At 34.8% G+C, this 22,482-nt stretch overlaps 1 long non-coding RNA gene across 3 annotated transcripts; it reads left to right on the top strand.

Moving 5' to 3' along the window:
* Positions 1-8,490: 8,490 nt before the first annotated feature.
* On the top strand, positions 8,491-16,855 carry LOC110686498. 3 transcript variants are annotated; one of them, XR_002504222.1, is made up of 6 exons: positions 8,491-8,910; positions 9,227-11,917; positions 12,608-13,193; positions 13,612-13,736; positions 13,839-14,199; positions 16,441-16,855. It is a non-coding gene; the product is annotated as an uncharacterized LOC110686498 (long non-coding RNA). The 3 variants fall into 3 exon arrangements; XR_002504221.1 differs by having other exon boundaries at positions 9,227-9,296; positions 11,770-13,193; positions 16,441-16,851; XR_002504220.1 differs by having other exon boundaries at positions 9,227-13,193; positions 16,441-16,853.
* The last annotated feature ends 5,627 nt before the right edge of the window (positions 16,856-22,482 follow it).

Below are 22,482 nucleotides of genomic sequence, written 5' to 3'. Positions count from 1 at the left end.
TCAAGACTTGAGAGAAGCCCCCCAAGATGTGTAATTTGTGCATTTGAAAAATTTTGAATTTTGCAAGTTTATTTTTCATATATTTTTTCGCTTTGATTTTTTTTCTTTTTCATTCTTTTGAATCAATGTGGGCAATCTCGGATCATGCAATCCATCACTCACTTAGCATTCATGTTTCTCAGGCACAGTACTAAGCACTCGATGAGAGACGCAATTCGAGACGTGTTCATATCAAAGACATTGGAACACTTGCCCTTAGACGTTTTATTTTTCTCTCTCTCTTCTTTTTTTTTTTTTTTTGAACTTGCTTTTGAAAATTACACCAATTACACACCTTCCCATCCCAAGGTTAGGTGAATGTGGGTTGAATAAATGAGACCAAACTTTAGATGAGGCTCAAAGTGGTTAATGAAAAAGTGGGATAAGTGTTTGAATGGTAAAAAAAAGACTAATGGGTTGCAAAGGGTGCCTCAAATCATTGGTGTACCTTGTGTCTGGTTCGGCAATTGATTTTTTTTTTATATATATATATATACTCTCTCCGTTCCTGAAAGTTCGAGTCACTTTGCATTTGCACGGTCTCTAAAGAACATCTTTGACCATTAATTAAAAAGTTGATACTTGAAAATTTTATCATAAGGGGAATCTAATAAGATCAAAATTGTTAATTTATTTTGATTATATAAATCATAAAATCTGGTCAAAGTTATTTTATTTTGACCACATGAATAGTAAGTGAGTCAAACTTTCAGGAACGGAGGTAGTATATATATATATATATATATAAATAGAAATGGGATCATGCAATGTGAGAACACATCCCTTATGTGAGAACCTGGCATATGAGAGGACATATTACAACCGTTGATCAATTGCATCCAATGGCTACCATTTATCCCGGTCAAACATAATTTTATTAAAAAAAAAAATCAGCGTTTTTGCTCTCCTCCTCCATTTTGCAAGTTATTTTCTCTCTCCTACTTCAATTTCTCGGTTCTCAATTCTCTCTGCTCTCTTTATCTCTGCTATTTGCTCTGGTTCTTCTTCAAAATTCATCAATTCTTCGTCAAGGTGAGTTTCGCTTATGTTTTACTTTGTGTTTTCCGTTGATTTTAGTTTGATTTTCGTTTTTTCAGTAGTTATTGAGTTGATTTTTGTTTTATTTTTGCTTTACTTTTGTTATCTTTGAATTTCGGCTTGAATCTTCACCTATTACTAGGTATTGACTGTTTTCTATTAATTTTTTCTTTGTTTTTTGGTATTAATGCTCAAATTTTGGTATCTTACATTTATTTAATTTTTTTGAAACCTAGAAATCGCAAATTGAAATGGATTTTACCACCAAAGCTCTGAATGATACATCAAACTCTACAGTTGTTACCTATGAACGAAAAAGGTAAGTATCAATTAACTGATTTTTTTTAATAGGGATTTTGTAATTTTTTTTGCTCATTTTGTAGTTATTTTTGACGATTAAATCAGTGTTCATCAATTGTGTTTATTTTTCTTATTTAGCTTTGCATATTTGATTTATACTTTGAGGCATAATTGAGTGTGAAAGGAAATATGCTACTTGGAGAATTGATAACGCTTTAGGGGTAAGGAAAGTGTATGGATATCTTTGAGGTTGAATTCGATGATTGATTTTAGAATAGATTGTTTGCTGATATGCTTCTGTCAAATCTTGCTTTTTTTTTTTTTTTTTTTTTCTTTTTGTGGTTTGATACTCCATGTTTTGGACTTGAAACAAGAGGGGTATTGGTATGTGTGAAAATAATTAAGTTCTTAAAATGAAGTAGGTACTCAGGTGGTCTTGTGCTGAATTTTTTAAGTGGTAAGGAAAATTTTCAATGGATTGTATCCATCAATATTTGACTAATCTTTGTCTCAATTGAATATAATGATTGTTTTATCCTTTTTCCAGATATATCTAAAGTGGGATAGTAATTCCCAAAGTATTCTTATTTTGACCAAGCCAAATTAAGATTTTGTTAAACTTCTATGCTCTAAGCTAGTTAGGTAAATTATGCAAACTTAGCTGCTCTAAATGAATCCAATGCATATATTTTACTTGAATCCTTCAATCAAGGTGTTTGTTCCATCAATCTAAAAAACTACTGTAGATTTAAGCATCTGATACCATTCTTAGCATACTCGTAACCGGTATTTTATTCTTGAAGGGTGGAATTACAAAAATATTGAATGTTCAGCTTGGATTTGGACCTTATTTCATTCCCTATATCCTGGTAAGGTAGAGTTACAAGGACTTGACATGAAATGTTAGTTTATAATAATGTTTTTCTGCTGGAGAAATTTTGTATTGCTCATAATATTTTCATTTCAGATTTATCACTATGAAGGATTGAAATATTATTGGTTTTGCATGCTTTTGATTTGGGTTTTTTTAATTTATAATCTAAAGTAACTAAGTTTTGCAAAATAGCCTCAGATATTTTACAATTGATCATTTGGTTTTATATGAATGGAAGACTCTAAATTCTGCAATAATCTAAAGTAACTAAGTTTTGTAATTACAAAAATATTTGATGACGCTATAGAAGCAATTGCAGGCTTGTGCAAAATATTACAGAAATCACAGTCCTGTGCAAGATATTGCAGAATTTAGAGTCTTCCATTCCTATAAAACAAAATGATCAATATTTAAGAGAAGAAAAAGGGAAATTGATCTTTCATTTGTATGAGTGTTGTAGACACAGAACATGTAACATCTTCATAAATGAGTAAATAAATATTTGCTCATTTGTCAAGTGAGCAAATAATTGATTGCTCATTTCACAAATGAGCAAGAAATACTTGTTGATTTAATGAATGATTAAAGAAATGTTTGCTCATTTGACAAATGAGCAACTAACTTTTGCTCATTTGACAAATGAGCAACTAAGTTTTTGCTCATTTGTTAAATGAGCAAAAAAAAATTCAATGCTCCTTTGTCAAATGAGAAAACTATTTAATGCTCATTTGTCAAATAAGCAAATGATTCTTGTAGGGTTTCGTAGTGACCCGACACTACGCGGAAGGAAACCCACCAAGACCCGCCCCTTAATTAAAGCAATTAAACAAGCATAATAAACTTAATCAAACAAGATTAAGGATAAGAATTATACCTTTGACGCGTGCTTCGCTCCCAAGGAGCTCTTACTTCAAAATCTCGAAAAGACGAGATCTCCGACGGATCGTACCCTCGACCCGACCCGAGCGTCCTAAGTCTTGAAGGTTAGTCAAGACCCGGACAAAATAACCATGAGTTTTACGAATCAAAGGTTTACTCTTTTCTAGAGTTGCCTTTTTAATTCCACTCAAGGTTGTGTCAAATCCCAATACCAAGATTGGTATTTATAGGGAAATGATCCCTTGATATTTCATCCTCCACCAATGTGGGAGAATGAATTTTGCTAATTAATTTATTTCTAAAATAAATCAATAAACAAATGCAATCACAATTCGACAAGTGTCAAGGAGGGAGAGAGTGTTAGGTGAGGACCATAGAGAGGTGGGGGGACCAATGCCTTGCTCCCCAAGGCTTTCCCAAATCCTTGGTCCCCACTCTCCTCATAAACCGCCTCAGCCTAGCATGCTGCCCAGCTGCCAGCTAGCGTGCCAGCTGGCTGTGCCAGCTAGCCTAGCATGCTAGCACAAGCCCAGCAGCATCGCTGATGCTCGCTGGTGCGTGCTGGCGCTGGTGCTGGCTGGTGCGTGCTGGTGCTGGCGCTGGCGCGTGCTGACGCTGCTACCAGCAATCCCTCGCATCCTCGCTACTCGCATGGCCCAGCATGCGTGCTGCTAGCGAGCCATGCATGCTGGCCTCTTGCCACGCACCGCACTCCCACACCATGCGCACCACGCATCTCTCTCGCACACAGTGCCTAGCATGCGTGCTGCTAGCGAGCCGCGCATGCTTGGCTTGACGTTGCTTGCTAGCTTCCCAGCCCCTCGCACACACCCTCGCACTCCCTCACGCATCAGCCTCGGCACTGCGCACTATGCACGCACATGCCTCGCCCACGCACCACGCATGCGCCAGTGCCTAGCACTAGCTATGCTTGGTGTGTGGTCCTGCCATGCGCCCAACACTATGCTAGGGCTGCTATGGCATTAGGCCATCCTAGGGCACGCATGGTGCGCCTAGTGATGCTGCCTGGGTTGCGATGGCGCCCAACCATCCTAGGCCACGCATGGTGCGCCTAGTGATGCGTATAGGCCCTGCGATGGGCTGCTGGCTTGCGATGGTGCCTAGCATCATGCTAGGGCTGCGACAGCGCCTAGGCATGATGCTAGGGCTGTGCTGGCGCGCCTGGTGCTAGCGACAGCCAGCCATGGTGCCTAGCCATCATGCTAAGGCTGCCATGGCGCGCCTAGTGACTATGATGAGCTAGCCTAGCCTAGCTATGGCTACGCTCATGCTTGTCGATTGTGATTTTGCGACGCTCGGTCTCGACGCCCTAGGCTCGACTTCCGACGTCTATATTCGTAAAACTATGTCGACTCATTAAATCCTTTCGGATTAATTCGACATCTCGGATCGGAGATTTGATTGGGTTCGACCCGAAGGGTTTAGTTAAGATTAAGCTGTAATATCAATTGTACCACGATATTACTAATCGGAAGCGACCTCCACCTAGGCATTCCGATCACTTGACCTTACTGAAGAATTACCTCTGTAATAATTCTGAACCCTCTATCGGAATAATACACTTGTTGGAAGGACACCATTCCTTTCAATTCTTGCTCATTTTGTCAAATTAATGCTCATTTTGTGAGTATGTTTGAATGTTTTAAATACGTTAGCCTACTAACTCAAGGGTAGAGCATTGTGCAAATGCACAAAAGATGTGGGTTCAAATCTCACGTAGGTTCCTTTATGTAATGTGGAGACACAAGTTTGTATGAGAGTTTAATTGTAACAAAGTTTATATAGTTATAAATCATTTCAAACCATTTTTTTGCTCATATAATTTAGTACGAATTTGATTTTTTTTTTTTAATTAATTTTGTTTATAGAGATAACCTATGTAGGAATTGAACCTACATCCCCTATGCATTTGCATAGTGCTCTACCAGTTGAGCTAATAGGTTTATCATATGTTTTAAATCATTTTCTATGTTATAATTTTTAATGAGCTCATTTGATAAATCAACAAAAAATTGTTTGGTCATTTGATAAAATGAACAAAGAATTGTTGCTCATTTGATAAATGAGCAAAGATTTGTTTGCTCGTCTGATAAATGAGCAAAAAATTATATGCTCATTTGATAAATGAGCAAAGAATTGTTTGCTCATTTTCTATATGGACAATGAATTTTTGTTCATTTGACAAACGAAACAAAGAATTGTTGCTCATTTATCAAATGAGCAAAGAATTGATTGCTCGTTTGATAAATGAACAAAGAATTGTTTGCTCGTTTGATAAATGAAAAAAGAATCGTTTGCTCGTTTGATAAATGAACAAAGAGTTTCTTGCTCATTTTGACATAATGAACAAAGAATTGTTTGCTTATTTGATAAATGAGGAAAGAATTATTTGCTCATTTGATAGATGAGCAAAGAATTGTTTGCTCATATGATAAATGAGCAAAGAATGGTTTGCTCATTTGATAAATGAGCAAAGAATTGTTTGGCTCATTTGATATATGACCTAGGAATTAGCTTACTCCTAAAACTACACTCATTAGCATGTCAATTACAAAACTACAGCTAATTATTAAGGAAAACCTTAATGTACACCTAAAAATGGAATATATCCTAGCTATCAATAAGGTATCATCTCTTATGTTTACTCTAACAAGAAATTACCTCGACAGTAATGAATATTGGACAACGATATAGTTACTCTTACATAACCAAGGAATTGACTCAAAACTAACCATAGCTCAACACTAACCAAAAAATAGTAATAACACCATTTCTTTACCACCCACTTGATGCTAGCCCCAGCTATCCTGCAATACACCACATGCCCAACTGCCTAACGCACTCAACAACAACTAGTGACACAACATCATACCCATCCTCCCTGGCCACAGATAGCCCACACCATTCACACAACGCCCAAGGCCACAACAAATAAGTATTGCTGCTTCTACCAAACATAAACCCCCACACAGCAACTCTTCATGCAGCCATTAAAATCAAAACCACACAACCAAATAATACTTAACCACTTCCATCAACTCAAAAGTAAATGACATAAACTCAAAAGTAAATTACATAAGCAAAAATATATTGACATTTATCATAAGATCCTGCTTCAGACAAACATAACATATCATCCAAGGGTATTCCATACTTCAGCAGCAACATCAAGCATAAAGCATATCTATAGAACCAAATTTACATCGAATGATCAATTTCTTTACTCACTTTTCTACTCACAAAAAGCATTGGAATAAGTAAAGTATTTGTCATAACATCCTACTTCGGACATAAAGGCCTCACCGAATTCTTACCTATCTTCGACATTTCCCCCATCAGATGCCAAACCAACAACATATCCTCGATCATACAATGACGAGCAATCATTATTCACAGATAATGACTCTTTCCGTTGCCTTTTCTGGACATGGACATCCATTGTAAATGACTAGCATCCAAAAGAAAATATATGTTAGGTGAAACCTTATATAAACAATCAATTTTAGTGACTTGGGATGCCACTAATTCCTGTACAAGATTAGATTTGTAAATGTCAGCCAATTAGCAAATACGGGAATCTTAAATTTAGCAAATCAATGAAAAATTAAGAAAAAAAAAACTAATTCAAATCTGTATGGAGCTATGAAAAACAAAGTACTGAGAATTAACCCACTAATTGACATATGTTATATTAGTGGCAGACCGATCTTGAACATCTGGCCATTCACACACCTTTTCTCAAGTTCTGGACATTTCCAAATGTTAAGCTCTTGTAATACAGTGAGTTCACGAAAAGATTCTGGGAGCGCCACCAAGTTATGGAAATTCCTTATTGACAACCACCGATACGTTGCCAAACCATTCTGGTAGGCCCCTTAATTCAGAGAGCTCATCAATGTAAGTTTCTTGAAGACTTGTGACATAGCATAGGCTCCTAGGAAGAGATTTCAATTTTGAGATTGAATACAAGCTCAAGGAGATAAGGCACTTCAGGCTTTGCAAAGCAAACGACCTGCCACTAATAGCCTCATCTTCACCATCATCATCATTCTTGACATCCCACAAATCCACTTTTTCACAGTGACCAAAGCTTCAAATCCTCAAGGGAAGAGAGACGCTGTAATGCACCCGTTAAGTCTCTCAGTCTCCCACAATCATTGATTATAAGTTTCCTGAGAGATGATGGAGATTCAATCACTAATTTGGTCAATTCATGGCATCCCTTAATCCAGCTTGTTGCTCATTAGATAAATGAGCGATGAATTGTTGCTCATTTGATAAATGAGCAAAGAACTATTTGCTCATTTGATAAATGAGCAAAGAACTGTTTGCTCATTTGATAAATTAGCAAAGACTATTTGCTCATTTGATAAATGAGCAAATAATTGTCGCTCATTTGATAAATGAGCAAATAATTGTTGCTCATTTTATTTCTTTTTGCTAATTTTATTTTTGTTCGCTCATTTTATTTTCACTATATTACTTTTCATATTTAGTTTGCTCATTTTACATATCTTCTATTGGATTTATCAAATAATTACAAAATAAGAACATTTAATAGGAAATTTCACGAAAATAAGCTTTTATCAACATAAAAGTAACATGCAATAGGAAATTTTTAATCAAAATCCTAAATTTAGAACACTCAACTCTAAATATCTAGCAAAAATCATACAGTCAAACTCGAATAACCAAATTAAGAGCAGTCAAATTCGAAATTTTCCAGAACACTAATATCGAAAATTAGAACATCAAATTTGTAAATTTTAACGAAAATACTAAATTATGACTCATTGCTAAAATTTTAACGAAAATTCAACATTCAAACCATGAAATTCGAAAATACTGACAAAAATTAAGAAAATTATATTCGGAAAAAACTAACATAACTTTTGTTGATTATTTACCAGTATAATCTATGAAGCTTGTTGATTCTTGTTATTGCTGAAATCTGACAAAAATCGAACGGAATTGTGTTCGAAATCCTTGAATCTCATTGAAATTGAAGCTCGTAGTTTCTTCAGTTTGTTTTTCCGAGTAGTAGCAAGTATATGGATGAAAAGTTTGGATTTATTAGAGCCGTTAATTTCGTTTGATCCTAAGGCTTAGATTTATTCTCATATATTAGGAGTGCTTTTACATAAAGGGTGGTTCTTACCGAATTCCGACCCTATATATATATATATATATTATATATTTGAGAAGAGCAGCGGAACGGTTCATTATGAACAGTAGAGCAGTGTGCGGACGGTTTTGTCCTCGTCTTGGAATGTTATTTGTGGTCCCGCCATTGGATCTTGTTTTCCTTTGCTTTTTACCTCAGCTTTGTACTTGCCATCACTCATTATTTCCGTTTTCTCTCTCTTCCTACTCTCTTTCTCTTTCCTCCTCTGCTATTGTCCTACTATTTTTCCACTTTCTATCTTCCATTTTCGCTCTTCCATTGAAGGTCAATATGAGTTTTCCATTGAAGTGTGTTCTGAGCTTCCTTTCTTTCATTATTGCTGAGATAATTATCCGTATCCGTACTGAATAAGTGTGAATTTTTACTAATGGAAATTCTGATTTAATGATTCGACAAATATAAGAGCATGAAATTGATGTTGAAGGCCTAACAATGGAGGATTTGAGGTTTAACAATGGCGATAATTAGATGAGGTTTAACAATGGCGAAAATTAGATGTTTTTGGCGCTGTTTGCAATTTTGCATGCTTGAGAGTTGAGACGAAATGGGGAAAAATAAGATAGTTGCAATTGAGGTTTCTGACTAATAATTATTTTTGTTGATCTTTTATTAATTAATTAATTGGAATTTAAGTGTTGTTATTGTTTCTTCGGTGATGTTTACTATGTGGCTATCTTTCCTTAAAGAGTTTTTCTTTTTGCTGTTATTTTACCCATTAAATAAAATTCAATTAGATTATTACGTTAAATCAAGTAAATCATAAATTTTTGTACGGAAAAAAAGGCATGCAATTTGGTTATGTATATTAGGCTGTTAATTTTGTGGGGAGTTATAATTGATTTGATTAATATATTATTTACTTATGTTTCGCATTCATCATTAATTTACAGATTTTGGAAAAGAGATTTGCTTAGTTTCATTCACAATTGTGTTCTTTGGTTTCTTGGTGCATTTCAGAAGGTTAGTTCTTTGTTAACTCTTTCTCTGAATATAGTTAGTGTGCTAGATGGATTTTGTTTATTAGTTTTTGTGAGATTAAATTTTGGTCTGTTTGAAGTAACATGGATTGTTTTTATGTTTTATTTTTGGGGGTTTTTTATTTATTTATTTTTTAATTTTTAATGAGGTTATTGTGTGATTGTTTGTCTGATTATTGATCTAATTTTTAAAAATATATACAGTATTATTGTGGTTCTAATTATTTTGTTTACCTTGGATCTTAGTAGTGTTGATTTTCTTATTAAGAAATTATTAGTGCACAATTTTGAAGTATGTTGTTTTTATATAATTTGTAGTGGTTTTCTGTAGTTCAAAATTTTAAACTTAATTAAATATCACTGTTTCTGAGTTGATGCCATATTTACAATTTTGATGAATTCTTATTACAGTGGGATTACTCAAAATCTGTAACAAATTCCTGATAATTTCAGTTCTTTTTCGATAAGGCGGAGTAAAAATTCAGAATTTCTATGACTCGGCGCTATATCGGACAGGAACCACATCTTTGCTTCCTCTCATCCCTTTTCTTTTCTGGTTTTATGGTTCATATAATTAATGTTGCTATTGCTCTACTACCACTGCCATCTTTTCATTGGTGGTGGTGGGGGTAGCGATGGCGGTGATGGTAACCCATCTTTGCTACTTGCTTGCTGCGGGTTATCAACTTCATATCATTTCATTCTCTCTAACTTAGTTGCTACTATCCAAGTAAAACTACATCGCCATTCACATATGATGGTCCTTGATATTAGAGTTTCTTGGCTACATATTTGTTAGCTTGTTGCTTTATGATCCTAGATAGGAAGTCCGAGGTAATTCATACCTAAGGACACTCAGCTCGTTTAGAGTGATCATTATGGATAGGAATTTCCTGATGATATTTTTGCAGCAATTCAATATGAATACAATTAGTGTTCAAAGTTCGAAAGATTGTTTCAGTACATATAAGTTGTTCTTAAAGATGTTGTATAGTATGATGAGACTTTTAGTTTTAGAGTAATTAGCAGTAATTCTGTCATTCAGTTTGAAGTTTCTTGCTTGGTATCTCATTGGCAAAACTGTTTGTTTAAGTGTCCTGTAATTGTCTAATACTCGTATCATGTGACGGGTGGGGTATCCTCTCCCTTAAATCATCCTTACTGCCCACTAATCATTTAGTTCTTGAGGTTTACAAAGAGGTCTTTTTTTAAAGATGTATAGGACAATCTTTCTCGTGGGAACCTAGCTGTTGTTAAGATTTTGCAACAAATGTTTCCTGAACTAGGAAGGCTTCAGTTTGTATATGCAGATTTGGGTTGCTATTACTCAAAAGTGTATTTGAAGTATAAATAAGATCATCAGTATAAAATTAAGGTATGAATTCAGTATCACCCTGTGACTGTCATCGGGACAGAAGAGTAGTAGCAGACTTTTGTAATTTAATTGCTTTAGTTTTATGGCTTGGCTAATTTTTTATTGGAGTGCTTGATTCTCAATGTTTAGCTATTGACAAGATTCAAGTAGGGCAGGGACTGTTCTAAATAAGCATTTTGATGCTTATATATTCGTATTTGGCTTGACTGCCTCTTTAATCAATTTATTTTAATTTGCTATATGTTAATATTGAATTACGGTCTGGTTTTAAGGAATAAAAAAAGAAAGAACGTTAAGATGTAGCCTGTGACATGGGGGAGTACAAAGGTGGAGTTGGTGATTCATAACAAAATTTCTTAATTTTAATTTTTATTGTTTTCTGCCAATTCAAACTGTCTGTTACCCTACTGTACTGAATATCAAGTGGCATTTAAAAGAATATAGAGTAACTTGCCTCATCCTATTGTAGCTGTCTTAATATTGGTGTTTTATATGATTTGTGTGTAAATATAGTTACTGTTGTCTGGGTTGGATTCCATGTATTGAGTATTTAAATGTTAGAATTGGTGCTTTAGAAGTGCAATTGAGTATAAGGAGCTCCAGCCTTAAGTACTTGCTGAACGTTTTAAGGCTGTTCCCAAGGTGATTGTGAATCATCACAACCATACTTTTCAAAGGAATCCTTCTTAGGTTGAAGAATATGGATGGTTACAAACTTTCCCAGGACTTTAATAGCATCGCAGTTATTCAACCTGTGTTGTAGATAGACCTTCTGCATTAGTGATATTGACTTTGAAGTGATTACCAAGCAGGTGAATCTTTTGAACTTTGGTCTCACTGTCCGCGTCTAGCCCTAGGGACACGTTTCTTCTTTTGTGGATCTAATTCAGCCTTAATTGATACTACATTTGGTAGAATTCCATGGTGACCCAATTCCATCTCATGAGATGTAAATATGATTTTTGTAATTCATAGAAGAAAAATAGGATCATATATAATAGTATAAAAGAAATTTTGAAATATTCATGCTTAATATAATTATTAGTTAATTGACAATTTTTTTTATTTTTTATTTTATCAGGACAACAGAACGCATGCATCTTGATGAGCTTAACCCTAGCTCCATGAATTTCACAGTCAAATTTAAAGTTGTTGAAAAAGCTAGATAAAGGATATCCTCCAACTCTAGAGAAACAATCTTTCAAACTTTATATCTACTTGATGAAAAGGTATATTATGTCTTTTTGGATTTTGTCAATATAATATCTATGAACCTTATTAAATGCATGTATTTAATAGGATCTGGTTTAGGTTTTTTAAAAAATAACTAATTTTGCATGGAATCTATGGCTTTATGTGAGATCTAATTTTGATAAAAACAACCAACTAGGGTTTCGTAGAAAAAAAACACATGCAATTATTGGTAGATGAAATTTACCTGTCAAAATAATAAGGACAAAGCTAATTTATAAATTATGTCCGATAAATGTTACATGAATCATTGAGCATTACATCAAAACTCTTGTAAGTTACTGTAATATAGTGAAGTTGTTAGGATGAACTTTTGTAAACTTTTGTGCTGATCTTACCATACACATGCTATCTTATCACAAATTAATCATAAGAATATAGTGAAGTTGTTAGGATGTTGTTTGGTGTTATAGATGAAATTTACCTATGAAAGAAGTCAACGGATGACCATGCATGTCCCCTCCTCTTCTCCAGGGTCATTTTTGGATACTCTTGTAGACAATCTTCCTTAATAAAGATGTATTTTTTTTTTTTGCTGCTGCTCTGATTGCAGTCTGATTCGAGGACTACAAATGAATAATCTTCCTCTCATTAATACACAAAATACCCATTTGTTTTGAGATTACTTTATACTGATGTGTGATCTGTTTGTCTCTATGTCCAACCAGAGCTTGCGTTTGTACCAGCCTAAGCATCTTTTTTTCCACCTATTCCCTTCCACTTTGAAAGGACATTCTTTTTCTTCAAATCATAGTGGATTAGGGGATGCATGTATTCATTTGAGTGGATGATGGAGTATGTTATTGATCATATTGATATGGTGGGAGTCGTATATTACAGAACTAATGATGTGTTGTTGATGGTATAGGCTGTAAATGATTTTTGGAATGGCTATGTAATCAATGTTGTATAGGTTGCAAATGATTTTTGGGATGAGTACTACAATGAGTGCAATCATACAACATGTGTTTTTAGCATTGAATTAAATTATACATACTCAAATTTATTTTAGAATAACAAGATGCGTGTCACTCTTTTTGGAGATCAAATTAAAGCATATGACGAAGCCATTGCATACAATGGAGAGTATGAAATCTCTAATGCAACTGTGAAGCCACTAGATGATCAATACCATACTGTCCATGATCTGTTACCATTTCAGCTACATTTCAATCATCGGACAGTTGTTCAGCCATGCCCTCAAACAGGCCATGTAGTACCACAATATCAGTCAATAGCTTCAATTCCAAGACTGTAAGTTGTTGATGAAAGATATGGCATTATCCTGTACTTAAATTATTACTTATATCCTACTACATATGTATGTATCAATCATTAAAAAATTATTAATAACATAGATTTTCAGCCAATTGATACAATTTTTTGTGAATTTGACGGAGATGGTGAATATGGTATACCCATTATATTACTATCTATGTATTTATGCACCTAACTTTTCCCGAATTTAAGATAACTTATCGATCTGAAAATTTAGTCATACTATTTGCAGAAGAAGAAGCACGACATGTCAACTCCAAATATAATAACCAAAGCTATGTCCGAGAAATTGTCATCACAGACCAAACGTAAAAATAAAATACTTTAACTAATTCATAAGATAACTTTGCTATCTATGCAATTACTAAACTAACTGGTTGTTTGCTTGCTATAGCCATAACAGACCTTGACCATCTCTGCATGGAATGACCTCTCGGGAACTGCAAGTGATGCTCTAAATTCTGGCTGAAAAATTTGCCGTAGTTGGCTTCACAGCACTTAAACACAATCCTCGTAGAGGTAGAACCACAGAAACTAATTAATTTTAAAGAAAACCTACTTATTGTTCATATGAATTAAAAGGCTAACATGTCATCTATTGTGCTGCGTTTGCCTTATCAGCTACCATGTCTACAAGGATTATTCATAACCCAAAAGGAGATAGAGAGAATGTCTTACGTGAATGGTAATTTAAGTCATTACAAATATTAATTAATTGATAAGAAATAATTACTCTAACTTCTTAAACTCGCGTTTGTGATGCCATATTATTTTTTATACATGTATAAGGCTGTTGCACAAAAGCAACTACTATCTGACAGGCAAAAGTTTTACAAATTCGAGATACTACACAAGAACAATCTATGAAAACAATTGAAGAACTGAAAGACAAGAAGGTAGTGGAAAAAAAATGCAGTGTTCCTAAAGGAAGGCAATTCACATGCATCGTCTGTGACAACAAGAACTGTGTCTCAGCTCCAAGGTTTGTTAAAACCCAACTTTTAAAATAATCTAGGATATAATTTAACAATACCTTTATATTTGATCTATGTAAAAGCTTAATTTATTAAACTATCAGGTGTCATGTGTTGATGTAATTAATTTTGGTTGAGATGTTATTCATGTTTTGGATTAATTTATTTATTGTAATTTTGTAGTGTTATATTGCGATTTAAGTACTGGAATAAGTATTACTCCGTATTAATTTTCTCAGTTTAATCTGTCCCAATTAAAGAAAGCTTTATTAATTGACATTTTTTGGGGATTCAGCTTAGTGGGGTGTATATAAGCTATTGGAATCAAGAAGAGGGTAATAGACATATTAGTGAATTAGCTGACTTTAATTTGCATTATTTCTCCTTCTATTGCATCTATGACTATGTCATGTATTATGGGACGGAGGGAGTATTGCACGTATTGTAATATGAAACGGGTAGTAATATAGTAAGTCAAATGGAAACACCGAAACAGTTTAAAAAAAGACGAACAGTAAAAAATTGTAAGAAGTCAAAGAAATGGGCCAAAGAAGCCCATAAAGAAAGAGCACCAGGGGATATGGATGGAAGGATGGTTGTTTTAGTAAAATGAGGGATTTTGGGATTCCCTATTTCTCTCTTTTTCTCTTTCTTTCCCAAACTTTGAACTACTCCTGACTACCATTGGAGCTTAGGAGGGAGAGTGAGAGAGCTAGTATATCATCACAAACCTAATTATATTCAAACCCAGAAATTCAATTTTCTGATTTTTCAGATTTTCTTGCAAGTGGGGTTGTTGTGATCTGAGCAAATTTGGTGGTGTTTTCTAAAAATTAAAAATGGATATTGATAGCATAGAGTGTGTATCTTCCATAGATATGGATGAAGATGAAATAATACAACAACATCATCATCATCATCAACCTCATCACCAATTTTCATCTTCAAAAGCTCCTCACATCATCAACAATGGTGTCCTTAATCCCAACATTCACCCTGCTACCAATGTTCATGAGCTTCTTGAATGTCCTGTTTGTACCAATTCTATGTACCCCTTCACCAGGTTTTCCTTTTATTCTTTCTCCTTGATTTATTAATTTTTGGGATTTTTTGTCCATTTTTTTTCATAAGTTTTTCTATCTGGGTTTGTTTGATTTTGTAAGGTTTGTCAGTTGTTTGGTAGAACTGTGTGAATTTTGTTGGGGGTGTTGAGTTTACCCAAATTTTTTAGGTATTGATTTGTAGGGTTTTGGCCCTATGTACTCTAGAGCATCTAATTATTGGAATTAATAACATTATTTGTTGGATTATTTAGTTGTTCTAATTATATTAGGGAAATTGCTAAAATGTTGGTACTTTTTAATGTTCTTTTACTTGAATTTTGAACCTAAGTATTATAGGAAATGAATTGGGCCTTATTATAAACAAGTATTAATTTTCCTGAAAAATTCTATCTCTGGCATTAACTGGTTGTAGCCTAGAGTTAAGCTGCTCTCTAGATCCTTGGAACAGTAATATATAGTTGTATCATAATATTTCTTATAATACTGCTTTCTGTTTTTGGTGCTTGGTGGAGTGTAAATTATGGCAAAAATTAGCATGATCTAGACTTTAGACTTTGGATTATTGGCTTTTAAGTGGCATTTTGGGAAGGTAATCTTGGGACATTTAAAGAATTTGTGGTACTATTATATGAAGAAAAAAAGGTAGTAAGAATAAAGAAAATTCTTGTTGTGTATAGTTGCTACTTGCTATTTACTTAATGACCTTGTTAGTCCCAGATGATAGATGATAGAATTGCAGTGTACACACGAATTTAATTGAGAAGAAGACCTATGAGCTGTTGTTGTTATGCTGAGACTCTCAGTAAGTAGCGACTTGCATGGACCATGAATCCTTTCTTATCTTGATCTACTGCAGTTTTCCTAGGATACTTCATTGCCAATGCAATAAGTAATATGTCCCATTTAAGAGCACCTACATTAAGTTCTTTTTGCATTTGAAAGGGACCAAAGACCAATAGTCTTCTGTAATATTTCCTACTCTCTCATTCACTGTCTAGAATTAGGGAAAAGGAAAGGGGGGATGGGGGGTTGTTGGTTATTCTATTTGGTCACTAAGACCTCTTTACAAGTTACACACTTTATACAACTTTATGTGCTATAAGACCATTGAATAACACAATTAGGAAAATTGCATTATATAATAGTAACCCTACCGTTAACTTTATCATTTTTTTTGTTGTACAGGGTTGCTTTCAAATTCGACGCAGCTGATGTAACAGGTTCAATAACATTGACATCGTTCAACAATGACACAGAGAAATTGTTCAACAAGAAATCAAAGCTATGAAAGATCTTGTATGACTCTTTTACATAATACTTCTATTAAATTTACACATAGCTTAAAAGCAATTGCAAACATTCTACTTATAATGAATATTGTTAATAAGATACATATCCTTACAATGCTATATTTCAATTAGAACAACTTACAATACACCGATAATATATATGCTAATTACAAATGTAATGTATAGGGTGATGTAGTTGCCTTTCAAGCAACTGAAGAAAAACTCAGGAAAAAAAGACAACTTTCTTCAAACTCGGTCCATCTAATTTCCTAGGTTCAAGCAGGGTTTTAGGATGGTCACTCAAAACTATTGAAACCGCTTAAGATGCATCCAAAAAAGGATTTAACAAAATTAACTGTTGCAAGAAGCGATGAAATTGAATTTTCAAATTTAAATATGAATGTGGATTATACACCAACCAAGCCCCATAGGAGTGCTTCAGTTGATATAGAAGAAAATGTTACAGCAACAAACAAAGATACACCAGATTCAAAAGCAAAGGACAAAGGGAAAGAGAAAATTTCAGAAACAACTTTTCGTAAATTCCCATTGTCATCAAAAGGCAACAATTCTAACACATATTTATTATAAACAAGCCCTCTAAATTATACATAGTAAATTCATGAAAATTGATACACCTATACCCCTATTCCCAGGTATAAGGCCGTGGGACTGCTTACAACAACTTGAAAAACAAACCCCTGAAATATTCAGCTGCTGAAACACCTGCTACTGTGAAATCTCCTAAGATTACCAGAGTGGATACAACTCTGTCGAACATGCATGAGTGGAAACAAACAGTCTCCAGTGACTCTAGCACATAATGAAGACACGCATAAACTAACTCGGTTCGTGTAAAAAGTGTTGCTCGAAAAAAACTCCGTTTCACAACATCACCATTTGATGAAAATGAAGATCATGACTCCGCCAACAAGGACCCAACTAATTTAGCAACATCCACTCCTGAAAAATCTGCTACACCAGACAGTGATGCAAACACATCTGTACCCAAGAATGATCATTTCATAGACCTCAACTGACTCTCTCACCGAAGGAAATTAGCAGCAAAAAAATCAGCAATGTACATACGTAAGTAAACTAGCTACTATAAGTAACTTCAAAGGTGTGGTACTGTCACCCCCTTTATTAAATTTTTTTGGCTTGCATGATAATTACATCAGTGACATCTATTAAACATGAGGGTAATTACAACACTTGATATTTTGATGTATTGAAGGAACGTAGTTCATACTACGTATTTCTATCAAAATCCTCTGTTTCTTTTGTATTGCTCCAGCATTGCATTAAAATAAGTTTAGATGAAAGTAGAATATCTAATGTAAATAGGGTTGCAGTGCTATTGAGTTAAATCTTTTGAAGAGTTTTCTAAGAACATGTACAATAGTTAATGTTCCTAGAAAACACTTTAAAGGGTAGTATGTTGTTCATAAAAAAATTACACTGATGTAATGTTTATTAATAAATCATCATATATAAAATATAAAAATTATGGTAAATTAGAAGTGTTACAGTTTTTACTAACTTAGTTTGAGCAGACCATAAAAAATTGCACTGATATAATTTTTGTTTCAGCAGAACGGTAAAAGGGGGGATTATTAATTTCAATATTCCCTTAAAAAAAAAGTCACCTAAAAATCTGTTTATGATTATATTTGTACCATAATGCAGAATATAAGAGAAGTAGATTGCGATACTCACCTACATTCAACTGTTTACATGATGAGTGTTTTTTAGTATATACTTTTCAATCATTTCAATCAAAAAAGAGAATACAACTTTAGAGCCTTCTGCTGTTATTTTTTTCTTCAGCTTCATCAGTGGTTTATTGTTAGTTATTTAGCTCTATTATGAGAACTTTAAAACTATGACTATCCCTAAACCTCAGAAGATGAATTTCACATAAAACTTATCACTCACAACACTAATTTTCATTCTTATTTTATTCGTGGGCATTCTCTTTTCTATTTAGATGCAATACGACATCCGTTTTCAAGGTCAACTAATGTAAATTACACAGTTGTGTACAATGATATTCTAATCTAATATTTTTATTTTATAAATAATTACTTCTTAAATTAGCTATATTATCTCCTCCATAATATAGGCAAACCATTTTAGCTCTTCCATTGACTAATACAACTAAAAAACAAACGACATTGCAAATGATATTAAATAGTTATAATTTTTTTTTTTTTTTTTTTTTTTTAGTTTTAACAAAATAAATTGTTAAATATATCACTTTGTTTCTTATTATGTTTCAACAGGTGAAATCTTAGGAGATTCAAATTGGACAACTAATAGCTTAATGACAACCGAGTATAGGCAACCAGGCTACCTAAGAGGCAATTTTAATAGCTTAATATGTAAGAGGCAATTTCAGGTTAAATAACTAAGAATGCAACATTTCCCTCTTAGATTGCCTTTAAAATTTTAAATTCATATACACACACACACACATACACACACACACACACACACACACACACACACACACATACACACATATATATACACATATATATATATACACACACACACATATACACACACACACACACACACACACACACACACACACACACACACACATATATATATATATATGTGTACACACACACACACACACACACACATATATATATATATATACACACATATATACACACACACACACACACATATATATATATATATATATATATATATATATATATATACATATACACACACACACACACACACATATATATATATATACACATATATACATATACTTATACATATACACACACACACACACACACACACATATATTAGAGGTGATCATTGGGCGGGCCGAGCCGGGTTCGGGCTGGCCGGAGCTAAAAAATTTATTCCCATTTCTCGGGCCGGGCCAGGCCAAGCTTTGGGCCGAATTTTTTGTGCCAAACCCGCCCAAAATGGTTGGGTCGTGCAGGCTTTTCGGGCCATGCCTAAAAAACCAACTAAATATGCATCAAAACGCATTCCCAAACCCGCCAAAAAAAATAAATTCGGGTCGGGCCAGACTAACCCGATTTTGGACCAAAAAATTCTGCCCAAAACCCGCCAAAATCGAGCCGAGCCTACGGGGCGAGCCATACTTGATATATATATCAAATATGTGTGTGTGTGAGTGTGTGTGTTTTATTTATTTATTTATTTATTTTATTTTTAATTTTTCTTTTTGCGAAAATGACATAATCGATATGTGAAAGAAATATGCTCATTTTATTGATGAAAGAAAGGTGAATTAAACATATAAAACTGTGAAATGGAAAACCTATGCTAGATATAATATGGGGAAGAAAATGCATAATAAAAAAAAGAAATCATGAAATCTTGCACGAAGGACTCGCCGTGCGCCTTGTCTTCATTACTTCTTGTCGCCTAGAGGGACATGAAGTTTTTTTGCATCAACCAAATCTTGAATGTCACCTTTTAGATTCCAGCACTATTCAGTAGAGTGACCCCTTCCGTGGTGGAACTTGCGATGAGCATTAGGGTTCCATTTGACAATCCTTTCTTCATGTTTCGGCTCTAGGAATGGCCCAATAGGTATAATCAAGCCTTGACTATAGAGACGATCAAAGGTAACGTCGTACGTCATTCCCAAAGGAGTGTAAGTTCTCCTTTTTTTAGGCAATGGAGCATCAAGAGCTAAAACTTAATTGAGATCAACCTGGCTTACATTGTTGGTAGTATTTTCGGGCTTAGAAGACGAAGAAGAAGGAAGGTCGTTTTTCTTGTTTTTCCAAGTGTTATTGTTGTTATTACTACCAGCAGTCTTTATTAGCTCATCCTTAATATTGATGCTTGTATCGTATACAACTTCGAAAGTGTTCAATGGTAGGAATTTGAGATGTTGCCTGTACTTGTGGGTCAGATACTGGATAAAGAGGCGAACCATCTCCCTTTCTTTAGGAGGATCCACCAAGAGTGCAGCTGTTTCCGTCCACCTACTCAAATAGGCAGCGAATCCTTCATTTTTTTTTTGCTTAAGAATGGAGAGTTCATGTTCAGAAGTCCTGGTTTGGATGTTCACTTGTAACGATTCATGAAACTTTAAATGAAATCTTGCTAAGTTGCAGTGTGCTTGGCATCTAGAGAATAGAACCATTGTTGGCAAGCATGATCTAAAGAGAGAGCAAACACTTTAGGGAAGAGTACCCTATCCAATCCCTTGAGAGCCATGGTTGCCGAGAAGGCCTTCAAATGAAACATTGGATTTTCAGTAGGTTTGAACTTTGGTATGTCGACAGTGGAGAACTTTTCAGGAAGCTTGTCCTTTACAACCAAAGGAGTGGAAGGTTGTTCAACATAGGTGAAATCTTCAGAAATTTTGCTCACTTGCACCTTCAGCTTGTCAACAATAGCAACAGTGGCATTGGTTCGTTCCATGGTAGCGACCTTAGTAGTAAGGGTTTGCACCATGGCATAAATTGCCTCGATGGACTTGTGAATGCCCTCAATGTCTTCCTTGGTGGCCGTTGGAATGAATTGAAATTAAACAGGAGATGGTGAAGGAGATGAACTTTGTGGAGACGATAGTGGTTTCCTTGCACGCCTCTTAGGTATAAGAGGTTGTTGTGGAAGTGACTCGAATCGTACCAATCTACCCCTGCTTCTCGACCAAGCGCTGCGATATTGAAACAAACGCACCTTTAATGACTTGACTCAACTTTGACCCATCCGGAAAGTAAAAAAATGTTTTTATTTTTTTATTTATTTTAGAAAAAATCATATATGGGAGGATACCATCCGACTTACTCCCAAAAAAAAAAACGAAAAAAACGACACAAGACCATCCCAATGTACGGTCGTGAACTACATGGTGCATGACTTGAATAAAAAACGTGTGTGGACTCAACTTGACTTGTGAGTGATTAAGTGAGGTTATAAGATGCGTGTTATAACCGTACCACTAGACATGACGCTAGACAAGACACATAAACCACAGAGACAAGCACGGAGGAACAAAATTGACTGAGTGCGACCATACCTTGGTACCGCGCCACGGTACAAATATCGTGGCATGACAAACTGTACCATAGTGCAGTACAACCTGTCGTGACACAGCACTGTTTGCTGTGACACGACAATTCTGCCGTGACACGATAAACAACTCTAGGTTTTGTTTTTTGCTATTTTCCAGATTTTATTCAATATTATGTACGTTTTAGATACTATATAAAAACCCTCGGTCATTCATTAGTCAAAATAACAAGATGAACAAACGCACTTGGGGTTAGCAACACAACAATAAAGCCAAGTAACACTTAGTCACGATGATGCAATGAAAAGTTCACAACCTAAGGTCAAATTTTATGTTCCACTATGGTCAAGCTTTTTGGTGTCAAAAGGGTACCATGTTTAAGAGTTTGGACGCGTTAGCAAGGTAGCCTCCCTTGAGGGTGTATGCCAACGGGCGGCTCCGTAAGTTTGTGATTAAATCAAACTCGACTCCATGGTTTGGGTGGATTTAATAACTCGGATGAACCCTTATTGTCATGAACGTATTCGGGTTGATAAAGCTTAAAACCCCCAGGGTTAGAACCTATGTAGAACACATATGGTTTTTCAGAAAAACGAAGGAAGCTAATAACGAGAAAAATGCAGAACCACTGGAAAGAATTCAGGACTGCCGCGACACGGCAGGAATTACCATGTCACGGTTCTGGAGTGCCTCTATTTTTTCGTTCGCGATCTGGTTATTCGATTTTTCCTCGTGGCGAACCTAAATACAAAGTTAAAACGTCCATGCACATGAAAAAATGCCAAATTAATCAGAGGAATACGATTCAAGAATCTTTCAAGTCTCATCCACTCATCTCAATTAAATATCGATCACTCAAATCGATAAGTAACCAAGAATCCTTCCTAAGTGGAGTAGCCAAAT

This window comes from Chenopodium quinoa, unplaced genomic scaffold (genome assembly GCF_001683475.1).
Source record: "Chenopodium quinoa cultivar QQ74 unplaced genomic scaffold, ASM168347v1, whole genome shotgun sequence".
Lineage (NCBI taxonomy): Eukaryota > Viridiplantae > Streptophyta > Magnoliopsida > Caryophyllales > Amaranthaceae > Chenopodium > Chenopodium quinoa.
This window is presented reverse-complemented; position numbering and strand designations above follow the sequence as displayed.